Source organism: Sciurus carolinensis, chromosome 13 (genome assembly GCF_902686445.1).
Source record: "Sciurus carolinensis chromosome 13, mSciCar1.2, whole genome shotgun sequence".
Lineage (NCBI taxonomy): Eukaryota > Metazoa > Chordata > Mammalia > Rodentia > Sciuridae > Sciurus > Sciurus carolinensis.
In genome coordinates, this window is record NC_062225.1 from 33,110,812 (window position 1) to 33,129,543 (window position 18,732).

The following is an 18,732-nucleotide window of genomic DNA, read 5'->3' on the forward strand; positions in this document are numbered from 1 at the left end:
CAGAAAAAATCTACATAATTGAAGAAAATATTCACAATATATACATATGATAGGAAATCTATATCCATCATATGTAACTAATTTAAAAAATCAATAACAACAACAATAGCAACAAAACCCCAAATAATCTAGTGAGAAACTAGGCAATAAATCTAAACAGACATTTCTCAAAGGAAGATATACAAATGGTCAACAGATATATGAAAAGATGCTCGATATCACTATTCATCAGGGAAATGTAAATCAAAACCACAGTGATATATCATCTCACCCAAGAAGAATAGCTATTATCAAAAAGACTTAAATAACAAGTGCTGGCAAGAATGTAGAGAAAAGGAAACCCTTGTACACCCTTAGATAGAATGTAATTAGTACAGACATTATGGAAAACAATACAGAGGATCCTCAAAAAATTCAAAATAGAACCACCACATGATGTACCAATATTAATCTAATGAAATCAGTGTGTCAAAAAGAGATCTATATTTCTTTGTTCATTCCCACACAATTTGCAACAACCAAGAAATGGAAAAAATCTAAGTGTCCATCAACTGATGAGCACATAAAGAAAATGTGGAACATACACACAATGATTCCATGATTTTATGCAGTCATAAAACAGAATGTAATTCTGTCATTTGCAGCAATGTGGGTAGAATTGTAGATGATTATGTTGGGTAAAATAGGTCAGGTACAGAAAGACAAAGACCACATGATCTCATTTATATGTGGAATCTAATAAAGTTGATATCAAAAGTTGAGAGAAGAATGGTGGTTATCAGAAGCTGGGTAATGGGGGATACTTAATCATTGGTTAAAAAGTTACAGTTAGTTATACCCAAGAAGCTCTTTGCTAGTATTGTGCAGTATGATGACAATAGGTAACAGTTATTTACTGTACATTTCAAAAAACTATAAGAAAGGAATTTTAGTTTTGCCACAAAGAATTGATACCTATTGTAGGAGACAAATATGTTCAACCAGATTTCACCATTATACAATGTATACATGTATTGAATATTACATGATATCCCATTAATATGTATAGTTTTCATTTTTATATAGCAATTAAAAATAGGAATCAATGCATCAATGAGAAATTATATTTCTCCTCAGCTGTACCACATACTGGAGGATAATCTATTATGAACCCTATAGTTCTGGAGAAAGATGATGCTCAACTTAGATATCTGGATCCAGGTCAAAATAAATAAATAAATAACATTATGTATGTATTTAAAAGACACAGAATATTGACCTTTCTTACAATTTTTATTGGCAAGTGATTTGAGAAGTGATAGAAGTCTCCTGAATAATGGTGTTGGGGGGTGTAGTGGGAAGTTAGGAAAATTAGTTTAAGATTAGGTATGCTTAAAAGTTAAAACGTTTCAAGGATGTTATGAGAAAAGTGTTCACACCAGTCTGTCAGTCCTTCTTCAGTGTGGCTAGCAGACAGAATCACCAAGGCATTTCTGTTAAAACCCGTTAATGACATTGATAAATATAAATGACATTACCAGTAGAAGGATACTTTGAGTTTTTTCTTGTAAAAGGTTTTCAGCAGGACATACCTGATTTGACTACACTGCTAATTATAAATATATCTGGGATTATAAATTTATGGGGCATCACTAAATAACTGATGGGACCTAAAAGGGAAGGATATTGGCATGGAGATGGTTTCTTTTCTGAACATGGTTTCTGCCTATATTGCTCAAGATTTATCTGATACTATGAAACCAAATCATATCATTATATGGAAAATAAATTCATTCAAAGCATACATATGGCAGTTTAGGATTTATGAGGGAAAATACTGCTTTGAGCACAACTAATACTCGTGCTTTTCATTGTTATCAGAATTTGGTGTTGAGTAAAAATTATCATATATGTGAGTCCTTTGCATCAAATTAACCAATCATATCAACATAGCATTAAATGCAAATAAAGGCAATTTAAAAAGTCAGAGAAAGCAATGGGCATGTGAGAAAGGTATTCCAATACTAATATATTAATTAACTGCATAGTAAATCACAAGCAGTCATAAGAAAGCAAACTGTTGATTTTCTATCTTTAGAATCAATCAAGATAAATAAAAGATAATAAAATTGGTAACTAAGAACACAGAAATACTAACATAAGCTTATATAAACCCAGATGAAGGTAATGAAAAGAAGACATGTCTCTTCTTTGTAAGACTGAGTATAGTGTAGAAGCACTAGTATGTGCGTACATTGCCTTGGCTACACACACATATGTACGTGTGAGAGACAAGAAAGAGACAAAGAAGGTGGGTTAAATCGGAATAGAGAAATGCCTAGAAAGTGGATGGAAAGTAATACTCTTGACATTCTTCAACTTTAGCAAACTTTGCTAAGGAGACAAAGATGTGACAATACAATGTCATAATCCGTAATAATACCAAAGGAGCAACATTTTCCAGTTACCCTAGTTGCAGAAATGTTTGCTAAATTCTCCTAATTCACCTGTATTCAAACTCTATATCCAAACAGGAATTTTATGAAACCGGATACTCAGACCAGAAAACAGAGGACATGTGAATTATGTATCAAAATCTCAGTGAAATTAATAAATTGGTATTTGGGTGTATATAAAAATCTCTTGTGAATATGATACTATTAAAACTTCTCTAGTTAAAAATTGATTTTAGAAACAATAGAGTGTCTTGACTTGGAGAACTGTGGAGCACTGGGTTACTTACTGCTCATGGTTCTCATGGAGATTGCAAGGGTGAAAGGAGCAAATCCAAGAGTGCTTTTCAAGCCGCCTCTTGTATCATATTTGCTAACATCTTATTGAAAGAAATAGGTCACATTAGCAAACCTAAAGTCAAGTCATGGTGAAGAACATTTGAGGTGGAAGAAAATGTAAAGTTACATGGCAAAGGGCATGGATGAGGGGGAGGTGAGGAATTCAGACCAATTGAGTAATCTGTGACATATCTTGGGACTTTGACAGTTACTTGTACATAAAGGATTAGTACTTGTACATAAAGGATTAGTATTTGTTGTTGAGAGTTTTTATAATAGGCTTTCATTCTGCATGCTCAAGAATTATTTCTTGTCCTTACCCATTCCTCTTGAAATAATGCATGCTAACAGACAAATTGGAAAATGAAGAAACATTAAACATAAAATTCAATATGAAGACATAGTTCATTTCTAATCCCCTGATAAGCAGGCTGGAAAAACTTATATTTGGGCCATGCAAGTCAGCATTTCACATATACTGACTTGGCAGAAATAATTAGTAAGTACGTAAACAAAATAACTAAAATTGTCCCATTTTTAGAAGTATGTTCTTTTTCATTTAGATAAGACAGGAGGCATCCACATGAAGTCTATTTCACCATATACAAAAGAAGACCCATGTATCTCTAAAGTTTCTGAAGTAGGACTCTTGGGATATGTGTGTGTGTGTGTGTGGTGGTGTGTGAAGTGGGTGGACAATTCAGGTACTCTGGAGAAGACAAAGAAATAGGAATGATTGAGATTGAAACTATAAATAAAGTTTGGCTTAAAAGAAGGCAGGTATCTCTTGTCTATCAAGGGAAGAAAATACTTGGAAGGTATGAAGTAATAAAAACAGAAAAATTTAGTCCTTGCCAAATTGATTGCCTATGTTAAGTCAGATTGCATAACATACGGAAGCAGTATAGATTGGCGGTAGACTTAGTCCTGGAAGAAAATGACTGCTATTATGGGACAGTATAAAATTTTTTCAAACACTTTGTGAAAAAGGATAAGCAAGAGTAGAATAATTTTGTTTATGCTAAAAAAAAACAAGCATCGGGAGTGAAACCAGACTGTTCAAAGAGCCTTTCATCCAATAACCAGAGTACCCATATGTAAGTTGACCTGATAAGTACATTAAAATTAATTTTTCAAATTACTTATTTAAATCTGTAAATGTGATTGTAAGCTGTCTAAAATTAAATAGTGTGTGGATCAAGAAGCACCTGCATTCAGGTATTATCAAAAAATAGTTTGACAGAATAGTTTGAAGAATAAGGACTGAGCCTAGGTTTTGTCGCTGCGTTCTAAATTGTGGTTTGAAATGGTGATTTAAATTGATTTGGTTTAAATCAAATTCACTCTAGATCCTGCTGCTTATGCCTGAAACCTTATATAAAGATTCTTGTGTAGTATGTAGAAATACCAACCATTAGCAAATGTAACCAGGAAACAGAGTGCTATAAATCAACCCCCACACTGACAACCAAAGCATGTTTTCCCAGTGACTGTGAAAATGGATATGTTTGCTGCAAATACAGTAAAGTAATGGTATGTATATTTGATCTATCTAAATGATGCCTTCAAATTAACCTTGGGAAACACTTGCCCCAGTATCTTTCATGTATCACATGCATGATTTTCAGGAACAGGAGCTTGCATGTTGTCCACTGCATTTTTAAAATACTACTTCAACAAATGTGCTTGAAATATTGCCTACAAATACCCATATGAATAAATGAGGGTCCTATCCTTAAGGAGAGGAGACACACATGGTAATAATTACTGCTACAACAACAGAAGTACATACAGAGTATTACGGAAGCACAGAGGACCAACCCCTAACCTCACCTTATGTAGCTATGGGAAGCTTTCTAGAGGAGCTGATAATTGAATTGAATCTTTAAAGAGACATAAAATTTAGACACCTGAAGAACAGGAAAGTGTATTCTTGGCAGAGGGAAGAGGATGAACAAAGTACAAAAATACGAAATAGCTTACTGTGTAGAAGAGATACTTACAATTAGGGCCACATGAGTGTGCACAAGACGGTCGCTGGCAGGGGACAAGACTGGGAAAGTCACCTAACAGCCTCACAGACCATGATAAGTTCTGTGCTTTGGCAAATGGATTCCAAAGTGTTTCGTTCAGTACTTTGCCACTAAAATATATTCTAAGAATGTACTTTTAATATAAACATTTATACATGAGTGCCACCCCAATATTATTTTTTGAAACAGTATAAAACACACATAAAATATGCACTTTAAAAGAAGATAAATCATAAGAGGAAATTTTAGTATTTTCTTCCTCAACACCAATAATTTACCATGTGTGTTATTGGAAGGGACTGGGATGCACCTATGTTGGGGATTAGTGTTCTAGGCACTAGAATAAGGGAAGGATTTTCAGCAGGGAATCTATTTGTTCACTCTTGCAGACAAACAGATGTTAGGAACAAGAAAGTCAAATTCAGAGAGGAGAAAGAATAGTTGGGAAAGAATATTAAGAATAATACTGGTAAGATAAGCAAATAAATTCTGAGAAAGAAAAATATTAATGACTTTGTATGACAATTCCTATATTCCTAACAGTTAATTAAATTATTAAGTTAAAGAATCCAGGAAGAAGGCTAAGTTTATAAGGTCAGTGTTCCATTTTTCCAGATCCTTACTCTCCATAAAAAAAAAAAAAAAAAAAAAAAAAAATTCTTGTAGATTTACCAGCAACAAAATGAATTCAGTTTGCTGTGTTCACCCGTTTACCAAAATAAAATCGACATTTAAGAACTTCTACTTCTTTAACTCACTAAGGAAGAAATAAATGAATATTTGAAGAGAATAAAAGAATGGCAAAAGAATAAAAGTCTTGGCTATTTGTCCTCAGTAAATCTATCAAATTCACTAACTAAATGCCAGCATACATCTGTCAAGATGCAGGAGTTGGCCATAGGTAGTGAACAGAGATTGGGGACCTAGGAATTTTTAAAAAATTTCTTCTTTTCAGGATGGTTTTTCAATTTCAGTGCTGAAACTCAGGAAAATTTAGAAGAAAGGGCAGATTTCAGTCTCTATCTACCTTCTAGAATTCTGAAATCATCTATGGTGTTTGAAAAAGCACCAACACCCAACCATAAAAGCAATTTTTTATTTAATAGCCTGTTATAAAGCTTTTCCTTTAGAGATCAAAGTTTTTTATAAATGTTCATTTCAACCGAACATCATCTTTGCAGCAGAAAATACATGAAGGTAGGCTAATTTCATTGAATGAGGAAGCCGGTTAAATGTAGAAGAATTTAGTTGTGGTCTGCAGTAGCATCTTCTGTCAAACTTCTTTAATGATGTGGAATAACTTTTAATGGTATTGAAAATAATAATATTTTCTTACATGTTCACGAGAAAAGGGAAGTAATTGCTTATGGAAAAGAATAGACCTAAAAGGGATAATGGGTATGTAGGTGGTTAAAATATTAACTCTGAGGATACCATGGAATCACAGCAGAGAGGTAGCTTAAGCTTCAGCAGGTACAGCTACCTGCCGGACGTGCAAGGTGTAATTGTTCTCATTCACCTATGACAAAAGTGCAATTGAGAGAGGTTAAGTTCTGTAATATCTCACTATTCAGAAATAGTGAGATATTGGTGATGGAATGAGAAATTAGGCCACCTATATTTTGCGCAAACCTGAGGTAGGTGTTACAAAACACGTTTGCTGTTCAAAAACTAAATTATGCTGTTCAAAAACTAAATTATGTTGTCCATGCTATTTGTTTTCATAGATGTTTTTAAAAACTTTATTTCTTTCCTAAGGAAACATTTTAACTCAAATACAGGTACACATGTATCTATTCATTTATGTGATTGCTATTTATCTACACCTTTAAAAGCCTTATTAAATAAAACCAATTAACTTAAAATTTATCTAACCTATATATTAATATTCTTACAAAATCACAGAATCAAATACTCTATGATATATTTTAAATGTATTGGTCTTTTTTATTTACTATTCAAATATTGAGAAGTAAGATGAAAGTAGGTAAAGATAATTTCAGGTGATTTCCTCACAGTTGACAATATTGTAAATCCTAGGTACAAAAAAATTGAGTGAAAAGATAAGTAGGTGAGATCAATACCCTGCACCTTTTGAGATTAGAATCATCATCTTCAGAGATGTCATGTCCTCTTTAAAAATAGTTTTGGGTAATCCATTGGTTTAGCCCAGGTCTTCAGAGCTTAAGAGAAATGCTGATATTGGAAAAGATAAGTTGGTCTGATTAAAAATCTGGAACCAAGTGCATTTTTGGAGGCAATGATTTTAGGAAACTATTTCTGGGGCCAATGTTTTGTTAGAACAACAATAAAAAAACACTATAGTTCTTTTGCCATATTTCACTTCATATTGGTAATCTTTTGGGATATTTTATAAAAAGTAAGGAATATTTGTAAATGACTTTTCCCATTCCAAGGGCAAATGAATATTCCATTAAGTATTTTTAATGGTGGAAATTTATATTCAGTATCACTGGAAGTGAAGTCTAGCATGCAATATTAGAAAATATATTTTAAAATAAAATTGTCAGTTCTTGTCATCCATCATTCACTATAATGTGCTCACCATTTGTTTTCTGCTTTAAATAGTTTCAAATTAAAAATGTGTATATTCCAAGCACTATGGAAATCAGTATGAAGTTTTCTCAAAAGATTAGGGTTGAAACTACATATGACCTACATTTACCACTCCTGAGTATTTATCCTAAAGAAATAAAGTCATTATATGACAGTGATAAATGAATACCTGTGTTTACAGCAGCACAATTCAGAACAGCTAAAGTATGGAACCAGCCTATGTGTCCATCAGTGGATGAATGGATAAAGAAAGTGTGGTGTGTGTACACAAAGGAGTTTTATTCAACCATAAAGAAAAATGAGATTATATAATTTGCAGGAAAATGGATGGAATTTGAGACAATTATGTTAAGTGAAAGAAACTAAACTTACAAGGTCAAGGGGCATACATAGAAACTAGAGAGTAAAACAGAAAAGAAAGGTGGAGTCCGATCTCATGAAAATTAAAGCGAGATCAGCAGAGTAGAGGAAAGTGATCATGGGGAGGGAGGAAGTGAGGAATAAGGGAAATACTGAGGAATGATGTTGGCCAAATTATATCGCTATGTTGTGTACATATATGAGTATATAACAACAAATTCCACCTTTATTTACAACTATAATGCACCAATAAGAATATGGAGAGGCTGGGGAGATAGCTCAGTCGGTAGAGTTCTTGCCTTGTAAGGGTTCAATCCCCAGCACCCAAAAAAAAAAAAAAAAAAAAAAAAAAAAGAATATGGAAAATATTTAAAATAAACAAAAAAATTATGAACTTCTATGTAAGTGATCCTTAAAGCAGAGATGTACTCTCATTTGGTTTATGAGCAAAAGAGGAAGTTAAAATGGAAGTTATCAACTTAGTTCATTTTTAAAATAATTTTCTTTTGTGGTGATATTCTTTAATGGCACTTGTCTGAAAAGTGGGGGTGATATACTTCAGGAAGAATATCAGTAGACCTTATTAGAAGCTCAACTACAGAACACAGATCTCTTCTTAGACTGGGTAAAGATTTCTGAGGACCATTTTCAGAGTCTTGTCACCTGTACTACAGTGAACGCTTATTGGAGGAGGCCCCTTGAGATGAAAGAGGAAATGAAATCAAGGGGTATTATTGAGCGGGATATTGCTATAGATTGTATGGTTTGCCATAATATCCCTGAGAATGAATAATTTGTAAAGAACAGATATTTATTTCTTCACAATTCTGTAGGCTGGGAATTCAATATCAAGAGGTCAGAGGTTGTCTTACCTGGTCAGATCCATTTTCTGCTTCCAAGTGTCCTTAGTTGCTACATCCTCCACAAGGAGGAGTTCTGTCTTCACATTGAGGAAGATGGAATAGCAAGTCAACCAAATATTGCCTGAAATTTCTTTCATAGGATTTTTAGTCCCATTCAAGAGGGAGCAGCTACTCCAGCCACTACTTAAAGCACCGACCACATAATATATCACATTAGCAACATTCAAATTTTGGAGAGGGCACATTCAAATCACAGCAGATGTCTAAGCAGAAAGAGATTAGGAATGTTGGCTTTATTTTTTTTTTAAATAATCCAATCTATTTGTGTAGTATTTTAGGTCATGTTTGTTTATCATTTAAAATTCCATTACAATAAAGAAACTTTAACATTTACCTGTTTTTCACAAATGCATTAGCTTTACTATTTCTGTTTAGAAATTGTTTCAGCTAATACAAAGCATTTTTTTTTGTTTTGTTATTTTGGTTTTTTTTTAATTGTAAACAAATGGGATACATGTTGTTCTCTGTTTGTACATGGCGTAAAGGCATACCATTTGTGTAATCATAAATTTACATAGGGTAATGTTGTTTGATTCATTCTGTTTTTTCCCTTCCCCCCCACCCCTCCCACCCCTCTTTTCCCTCTATACAGTCCTTCCTTCCTCCATTCTTGAACCCCTCCCTAACCCTAAATCTAAAACAAACACTAACCCCTACCACCCCCATTATGTGTCATCATCCACTTATCAGCGATATCATTCTTCCTTTGGTTTTTTGAGATTGGCTTATCTCACTTAGCATGATATTCTCCAGTTTCATCCATTTGCCTGCAAATGCCATAATTTTATCATTCTTTATGGCTGAGTAATATTCCATTGTATATATATACCACAGTTTCTTTCACATTCATCAATTGAAGGACATCTAGGTTGGTTCCACAATCTGGCTATTGTGAACTAAGCAGCTATGAACATTGATGTGGCTGTATCTCTGTAATATGCTGATTTTAAGTCCTTTGGGTATAGGCCAAGGAGTGGGATAGCTGGGTCAAATGGTGGTTCCATTCCAAGTTTTCTAAGGAGTCTCCACACTGCTTTCCAGAGTGGCTGCACTAATTTGCAACCCCACCAGCAATGTATGAGTGTACTTTTCTCCCCACATCCTCGCCAACACCTGTTGTTGCTTGTATTCTTGATAATGGCCATTCTAATTGGGGTGAGATGAAATCTTAGGTTAGTTTTGAGTTGCATTTCTCTTATTACTAGAGATGTGGAATATTTTTCCATATGTTTGTTGATTGCTTGTAGATCTTCTGTGAGGTGTCTATTCATTTCCTTAGCCCATTTGTCAATTGGATTATTTGCATTCTTGGTGTAGAGTTTTTTGAGTTCTTTATAGATTCTGGAGATTAGTGCTCTATCTGAAGTATGATTGGCAAAGATTTTCTCCCACTCTGTAGGCTCTTTCTTTGCATTGCTGATAGTTTCCTTTGCTGAGAGAAAGCTTTTTAGTTTGAATCTATCCCAGTTATTGATTCTTGCTTTTATTTCTTGTGCTATGGGAGTCCTGTTGAGGAAGTCTGGTCCTAAGCCGACATGTTGAAGCTCTGGACCTACTTTTTCTTCTATAAGATCTCTGGTCTGATTCCAAGATCCTTAATCCATTTTGAGTTTAGTTTTGTGCATGGTGAGAGATAGGGGTTTAGTTTCATTCTACTGCATATGGTTTTCCAGTTTTCCCAGCACCAATTGTTGAAGAGGCTACCTTTTCTCCATTGCATATTTTTGGAACCTTTGTCTAGTATGAGAAAATTGTATTTATTTGGGTTTGTGTCCGTGTCCTCTATTCTGTACCATTGATCTACCTGTCTATTTTGGTACCAATACCATGCCGTTTTTGTTACTATTGCTTTGTAGTAGAGTTGAAGATCTGGTATTGCGATACCCCCTGCTTCACTCTTTCTGCCAAGGATTGCTTTAGCTATTCTGGGTTTTTTATTCTTCCAGATGAATTTCATAATTGCTTCCTCTATTTCTGCAAGGTACATCGTTGGGATTTTAATTGGAATTGCATTGAATCTGTATAGAACTTTTGGTAGTATGGCCATATTGACAATATTAATTCTTCCTATCCAAGAACATGGGAGATCTTTCCATCTTCTAAGGTTTTCTTTAATTTCTTTCTTTAGTGTTCTGTAGTTCTCCTTGTAGAGGTCTTTCACCTCTTTTGTGAGATTTGTTCCCAAGTATTTTATTTTTTTCGAAGCTATTGTGAATGGGGTAGTTTTCCTAATTTCTCGTTTTGAAGATTCATTGCTTATGTATAAAAATGCCTTAGATTTATGTGCATTGATCTTATATCCCGCTACTTTAATGAACTCACTAATGAGATCTAAAAGTTTCCTGGTGGAATTTCCTGGTTCCTCTAAGTATACAATCATATCATCAGCAAATAGGGATAGTTTGAGTTCTTCTTTTCCTATTCGTATCCCATTAATTTCTTTGGTCTGTCTAATTGCTCTGGCTAGAGTTTCAAGGACGATATTGAATAGAAGTGGTGAAAGAGGGCATCCCTGCCTTGTTCCAGTTTTTAGGGGGAATGCTTTCAGTTTTTCACCATTTAGAATGATATTAGCCATGGGCTTAGCATAGATGGCCTTTACAATGTTAAAAAATATTCCCACTATCCCTATTTTTTCTAGTGTTTTGAGCATGAAGGCGTGCTGTATTTTATCAAATGCTTTTTCTGCATCTATTGAAATAATCATGTGATTCTTGACTTTAAGTCTATTGATATGGTGAATGACATTTATTGATTTCCTGATGTTGAACCAACCTTGCATCCCTGGGATGAAACCCACTTGATCATGGTGCACTATCTTTTTAATATGTTTTTGTATGCGATTTGCTATAATTTTGTTGAGAATTTTTGCGTCGATGTTCATTAAGGATATTGGTCTGAAATTTTCTTTCCTCCATGTGTCTCTGTCTGGTTTATGTATCAGGGTAATATTGGCTTCATAGAATGAGTTTGGGAGGGTTCCCTCCTCTTCTATTTTATGGAATACTTTGAGAAGTATTGGAATGAGCTCTTCTTTAAAGGTTTTGTAGAACTCGGCTGAGAACCCATCTGGTCCTGGACTTTTCTTTGTTTGTAGGCTTTTGATGACTTCATCTATTTCATTACTTGAAATTGGTCTATTTAAATTGTGTATGTCCTCCTCGTTCAGTTTAGGCAATTCATATGTCTCTAGAAACCTGTTGATGTCTTCGAAATTTTCTATCTTGTTGGAGTATAGATTTTCAAAATAGCTTTTAATTATGTTTTGTATTTCAGTCGTGTCTGTTGTGATATTTCCTTGTTCATTCCGAATTTTAGTGATTTGGGTTTTCTCTCGTCTTCTCTTTTTTAGTGTGGCTAAAGGTTTATCAATTTTGTTTATTTTTTCGAAGAACCAACTATTTATTTTGTCAATTTTTTGTATTGTTTCTTTTGTTTCAATTTCGTTGATTTCAGCTCTGAGTTTAACTATTTCCTGTCTTTTACTACTTTTGGTGTTGGTCTGTTCTTCTTTTTCTAGGGCTTTGAGCTGTAGTGTTAGGTCGTTTATTTGTTGAGTTTTACTTCTTTTATTAAATGCGCTCCATGAAATAAATTTTCCTCTAAGTACTGCTTTCATAGTGTCCCAGAGATTTTGATATGATGTTTCTTTGTTCTCATTTACTTCTAAGAATTTTTTAATTTCCTTCCTAATACAGCATGGCAGAAGAAATGACAGAAAGGGCGTTCAGAATGTAAATAATTAAAATGATCAGGGAAGCAAACGATGAGATGAAAGAGCAAATGCAGGCATTGAATGATCGCACCAATCGACAGTTAACAGAGCAAATACAGGAAGCAAAAGATCATTTCAATAAAGAGTTAGAGATATTGAAAAAAAAACCAAACAGAAATCCTTGAAATGAAGGAAACAATAAACCAAATTAAGAACTCCATAGAAAGCATAACCAATAGGATAGAACACCTGGAAGACAGAATTTCAGATATTGAAGACAAAATATTTAACCTTGAAAACAAAGTTGAACAAACTGAGAAGATGGTAAGAAATCATGAACAGAATCTGCAAGAACTATGGGATATCATGAAAAGGCCAAATTTGAGAATTATTTGGATTGAGGAAGGCTTAGAGAAACAAACCAAAGGAATGAACAATCTATTCAATGAAATAATATCAGAAAATTTCCCAAATCTGAAGAATGAAATGGAAAATCAAGTTCAAGAGGCTTATAGGACTCCAAATACACAAAATTACAACAGACCCACACCAAGGCACATTATAATGAAAATACCTAACATATAAAATAAAGACAGAATTTTAAAGGCTGTGAGAGAAAAGAACCAAATTACATTCAGGGGGAAACCAATAGGGATATCAGCAGATTTTTTCAATCCAGACCCTAAAAGCTAGAAGGGCCTGGAACAACATTTTTCAAGCTCTGAAAGAAAATGGATGCCAACCAAGAATCTTATACCCAGCAAAACTTACCTCCAAATTTGACAATGAAATAAAATCATTCCATGATAAACAAAAGCTCAAAGAATTTACAAAAAGAAAGCCAGCATTGCAGAACATTCTCAGCAAAATATTCCATGAGGAAGAGATAAAAAACAAAAATCAAATCAGCAAAGGGAGGAATTATCCTAAAGGAACTGTCAAATAAAGAAGGAACCAAGTTGTGTCAATAAATAAATAAATAAAATTTTAAATATGAACCAAATGACCGGGAATACAAATCATATCTCAATAATAACCCTGAATGTTAATGGCCTGAATTCATCAATCAAAAGACATAGACTGGCAGATTGGATTAAAAAGAAAGATCCAACCATATGTTGTCTGGAAGAGACTCACCTCATAGAAAGAGATACCCATAGACTAAAGGTGAAAGGATGGGGAAAAACATACCATGCACATGGACTCAGCAAAAAAGCTGGAGTATCCATCCTCATTTCAGATAATGTGGACTTCAAGCCAAAGTTAGTCAGAAGGGATAAAGAATGACATTTCATATTGCTTAAGGGAAGCATAAATCAGCAAGATATAACAATCATAAACATCTATGCCCCAAACAGTGGCTCATCCATGTATGTCAAACAAATCCTTCTCAATTTTAGTAACCAAATAGACCATAACACAATAATACTAGGTGATTTTAACACACCTATCTCACCACTGGACAGATCTTCCAAACAAAAATTGAACAAAGAAACCATAGATCTCAATAACACAATCAATAATTTAGACTTAACAGATATTTATAGAATATACCATCCAACCAAGAGCGAATACACTTTCTTCTCAGCAGCACATGGCTCCTTCTCTAAAATAGACCATATATTATGCTACAAAGCTAATGTTAGCAAATACAAGAAGATAGAGACACTACCTTGTATTCTATCAGATCATAATGGATTGAAATTAGAAATAAATGAAAGAGTAAAAAACAGAAACTACTCCAACACCTGCAGATTAAACAATTTGCTATTATATGATGAATGGATAATGGAATGTTGCCTTTAGACTCCTTCTTCCCACCCTGGGGTCCCTTGGTTTTCACACAGTCAGGCAGTGAGAAGGGGGAACAGGTCCTTATTCTGTTCAACCCCAGCTATCATGCAAAAGTATCATAGACTGAATAACTTAAGTAACTGAAATATATTTTCTCAAAGTTCTGGAAACTAGGAAGTTTACGATCATGATGTGGACCAATTTGTAGGGAGGACTTTCTTTCTGACTTTCAGATGGCCACTTTCTCACTCTATCCTCATCTGGAAAAGCACACTCTCTGATGTCTTTTTGTATAAGGGTACTAATGCCCTCATGGAGGCTCTTCCCTAAGGACTTCATTTAAGCTTGAGGACCTCCAGGAGCACATCACCAAATGCCATCACACTGTGGGGAACACAATTTAGTTCACAATAATCCTGCACTAAGAAAAAGAACATGTGCATTTAGTGATGCTACCACTGCAACTTATATGACTTTGAACAAGTCACGCTATCAGTGCGAAATTTTGTTGACTACTCCATGAAATGACAATGCATCTGCCTGATTGCCTGCATGATGCATGATTTCAGAATAGCTTGATTTCCTCAATCTATCTGTGGGGGATAACCAAAGTGGGCTCTTAAATTTTTTCTTGGACTCTTAACAAGTTTTACAGTTTAGATTTTATGTGTCACCAACAAGTTCATGTGTGAAACAATGCAAGAATGTTTACAGTTAATTAATCCCCTGATGAGATTAAATCTGTGGTAACTGAAGGCAGGTAGGGTATGTCTGGAGGAGGTGGGTAATTGGGGCCATGCCTTTGGGATATACATTGGGTATCTGGTGGTTGGAGTCTCTCTCTCCCTGCTTCCTGTCCATCTAGTGAACTACTTCCCTCCACCACACTCTTGCACCATGATGTTCTGCCTTACCTGGAGTGCCAAGGAATAGAGCTGGTTCATGGACTGAGACCTCTGAAACTCTGAGCCCCTAAGTAAACCTTTCTTCCCTTAAAATTGTTTGTTGTTAGGGATTTTAGTCACAGCAGTGAAAAAGCTGGCTACAACAACAAGTGATTGATTTATTTAAGAACTGTTGGAAATTTTTTTTTTCCTTTCTTATATCATAATGGTTACTTCAATGGCAAATTGGGTGTGAAATGTCTGGAATTTGATATCTGACTCAACATCTGTTACCATCTCAGTCTACAGATTTGTTTTCCACCTTTTCAATGATATGAGCTTCTCTTGCCTTTCTCATCTCCGTAGATAATTTACAAGGTACTGCCAATGATATAAACAAGTTCTTTCTAGTTAATTACTACCAGGGACATTTGCCAATACATATTTAAGCCATACCATGCCTTAAGATTATGTCTTAATGCTCTCCTGGGACCTGTGGACATATTTGGATAAACTTTAAAGTATCTGTGTTGGAATAAGTTGGGGAGAAGCAGGCATGATAAAATTTTATGTCCTTTAGAGAAGAAACAATGCTTTTTTTCTCATTTCCTGGAATATAAGTTCCACATCATAGACTCGGGCCTAAATTTGCAAAACAACTTGTACTTACCTGCTGTGGAACCTCAAAGAAATCAATAAAATAGTTTGAGTTCATTTTCTGAGTGATAAAATATAGTAATACCATTTACAGTGGAAATTCATCAATGTGAAATATAATAATAAAGAAGGTGTGCCCTGAATTATTTTTCTTAAGTAAATAGTAGCTGGCAAATGATTTCATGATTGTCATCATCATCATCATCATCATCATCATCATCATCATCATCTCTTGAAGATACAAAAGTTCTAATGTCATAGGAAATTCTATAATACTATGAGACATTGGAGTGGCCTCTAATATCAGACTTTTGTGAAAGTTGGATATATGTGATTGGAATTGAGGAGACTGGCATTTTTTCCTCAGAGAAATAATTTAATGTTTCTGGTTTTCTTTCTTTCTAGGTTGAAAACTTCCTAGGTATAAGCTTTTGTTTTATAAGAGAAAAGGTTGTATAAAGATACATTTTTGTGGGGTGCCTTTTCATTTTTGTATAGAGAATTTTGTTCAAAGCGAGGTCAAAATATAACATTTTAACATGTTAAGAGTGGTCTGCAATCCAATGTCATATAAATTATATTATTTATTTTGTTAATATTGGTCTGGAGGTAAATATTCTAAAGATCTTGCATAGCAGCTCCTTTGGACTAGCATAACTTCAGAAGATGTTATAGATTTAAGAAACTTTTATCAAGACAATTTTACTACCTAACAAATATAATGCTATCCACCAACACATTTTAGAATGTATTGGATCTTTGCTAATAGCATCCTATTTTCTTTTCCTACAGTCAGTGTTTCTTGGCTCTTATCTTCGAGTACAACCTCTATCCAATCAAGGGTAATATTGAAGTATTTAAACTCTCCATATCTTATTTAAAAGGATTTCAACTTTATGAAATCATCTAGTTTTGACTTGTAAGTAACCAAGTTATAATGATCAAGCCTTGCTTTGTTGCTAGAGCTTGAGTTTCTTCTAATGTTCTGGTTCTCTGTGTGTGTCTGTGTGTGTGTGTGTGCGTGTTTCTCAGAGGGCCAAGGTTTTATCTTCACAAATTATACATTTCTAAATTTCTCAGAAATATGCCACCTCTGGTGGTTATTGCCCCATGACCTGTTCAGGGATACGCAATACCAACTGCTCACCACCATCATGAGCATTCAGGATTCTCAGATTTGTGTAGATGTCTACACAAATCCTCCTTTGCATGGAACTGTTACCTGTTAAACATACTTGATTCCTATTCTGCACATTGTGCTGTAATTTATTCTAGTCCCAGCATTGGTTTGTCTTCCATGTATATTTCTGAACCCAGATTCCAATGCCTGTGAATTGATTCTCCTGTAGTTAACAAGGTTTTGACCTAATTTAGTTGTGCTTTCAGGTATAATTGTAATTCATTTACATTTTCTCAGAAACTAATTTTGAATAGAAGTTTGGGATATATGACTGGGAAAGGGTAAGTAATGTGGTTCTGGAAATGAGATGAACTGAAGAAGAGTAAATTGTAATTGTACCTTGTCTTATGGAACACTAAAGTGGAGTTCAAAATATTCAAGGATGATGAGGAACACCTGGAGCATATCCAGAACAATTGCAGTGTATGAAGTCAAACACAGGTTAGTCCATTCTAAATTAGCTGAATTTGAGATGATCTTTAGATATGTCTGATAAAGAAAAAATACTGATTACTGTCTGTATATCAATGGAATTGTCTGGTAGTTTATTTTATTGCATTATATTTATCTTCTGTATGTTTATTCCAATATTTTAAACATAGTAGCTATTTAAAAGTTCATTGAAAATAAACAAAAGGCATTATTTAAATCAATTCATTAAATAAACCCATAACAAACATCACAGAGGATTAGTGCCAGGACCCCATCAGATACCAAACTCTGCGTTGTTCAAGTACCTTATGTAACATGGCATATTATTTGCATATAACCTGCACATATCCTCATATTTTAAATCATCTCTATATTTATAATACCTAATACAACATACATGCTCTGCAAACAGTAGTTATACTGAATCGTTTAGAAAATAATAAAAAGGTCTGCATTTTCAATACAGAAGTAATTTTTTTTTTTCAGTGCTGGGGATTTGAACCCAGGGTCTTGCACTTGCAAGGCAAGCACTCCACCAACTGAACTATTTTCCCAGCCCTCAAGTATTTTTGATTCATGACTGGTTGAATCTGAGGATGTGGAGCCCATGAATTCAGATAACATTTTGAGTAGAGGCTTTCAGCTACACTTAATTACCTCATCCAAAGATGGAAATTTTAAAGAAAATGCCTTAGTATGTTGATCCATAATGTGTTTCCATCACTTGGGTAAGAACTGAACAAAATTGCCAAATAGAGAAGATAATGTTACCCATCATGGTAGAGAAGAAAAATCTAGTTGAAATAATAAAACATATAAGGTAAAGCAAATGGTGGGGTTAATTGTGAATGAGTTTAGGTTACAGGATGCAAAGTATTATTTGGGAAGATGAATCTGAGTATAGGTCAAAGGAGTGTTAGGAATGGAGCATCACTTCTGAAAACTGATAGGATTCACTTAGGAAGAGGGAGGAAAAATAATTCTTCACAGGGAAGAGCAAAGAGGAAGTTGTATAGGATGGCTTGTATTGTTGGTAAAAGGGTTATTCTTGGGGATGGACAAAAAACAAAATGAGAAAATTTTACATAATTAGAGAAGGATACTGGAAGATATCAAAAGCCAATCTGAAATGCTCTATAGGAAAAAAAAAAAGCTGACAGTTATTTAAAATGTCTATGTGCTGTGAAGTTATTTTCTCTATTAAAATTTGAAAGTAAGTTTAGAAAAGCATGCATAGAAGTTGGAGGGTTAAGGGAAAATAATCCTTTGGTACATCTTGATTTTCAGCCAGATTCTATTGTCTTAAATATATTAATTATTAAAGTCACCAATTTTAAAGACCACACTACTTAAGGGATGTTCAAATAAAGAGATCATTTAAGCTGTTCTTCAAGGAAACTAGAAAA